The sequence below is a fragment of the Alligator sinensis genome, unplaced genomic scaffold, assembly GCF_000455745.1.
Source record: "Alligator sinensis unplaced genomic scaffold, ASM45574v1 scaffold482_2, whole genome shotgun sequence".
NCBI lineage: Eukaryota > Metazoa > Chordata > Crocodylia > Alligatoridae > Alligator > Alligator sinensis.
Genome location: NW_005842678.1, coordinates 466,826 through 467,360, shown reverse-complemented (window position 1 = coordinate 467,360; position 535 = coordinate 466,826). Strand labels below are relative to the sequence as shown.

Here is a 535-nt window from a genome sequence, read left to right as displayed (position 1 = left end):
CTGGACCTGGTCCTGGCCACGGGGGATGACCTGGTGAGGGGACTGCAGGTCCTTGACCACCTGGACAATAGCGATCATCACCTGCTGGATTTCACTATCCAATGCAGGGCATCTAGGGCTCACACCAAGGCTAATGCCCTTGACTTCAGAAGGGTCAACTTCAATGAGCTTAGGAGACTAGTGGGGGAGGCACTAAGGGCCAAGAAGGTAGAGGAGATGGGAGTCCACGAGGGATGGTCATACCTTAAAGGGGCGATCTTCCAGGCCCAAAGGATAACAGTCCCTGAGAGAAGCAAGTGGGGTAAGAGTGCTCAGAAACCCCCTTGGCTCAGCAAGGGCATTCAGCAATGCCTGAGAACTAAAAGGGAGGCATACAACCAGTGAAAAGGAGGAACTATCATCAAGGAGGAGTACTCCTCCTCGGCCCGGGAGTGTAGGAGGGCTATTAGGAAGGCCAAGGCAGAGATGGAACTCAGGCTAGCATCCAGGATTAAGGACAACAAAAAGTCCTTTTTCAAGTACATTGGGAGCAAGA

The 535-nt window shown here is 52.7% G+C and overlaps 1 protein-coding gene across 28 annotated transcripts in view; it reads right to left on the bottom strand.

Annotated features, from left to right (window-relative positions):
• The window catches only part of DST (dystonin), a 428,507-nt gene that overhangs the window by 31,034 nt on the left and 396,938 nt on the right, over positions 1-535 (bottom strand). The gene's annotated exons all lie outside the window — the stretch shown is intronic.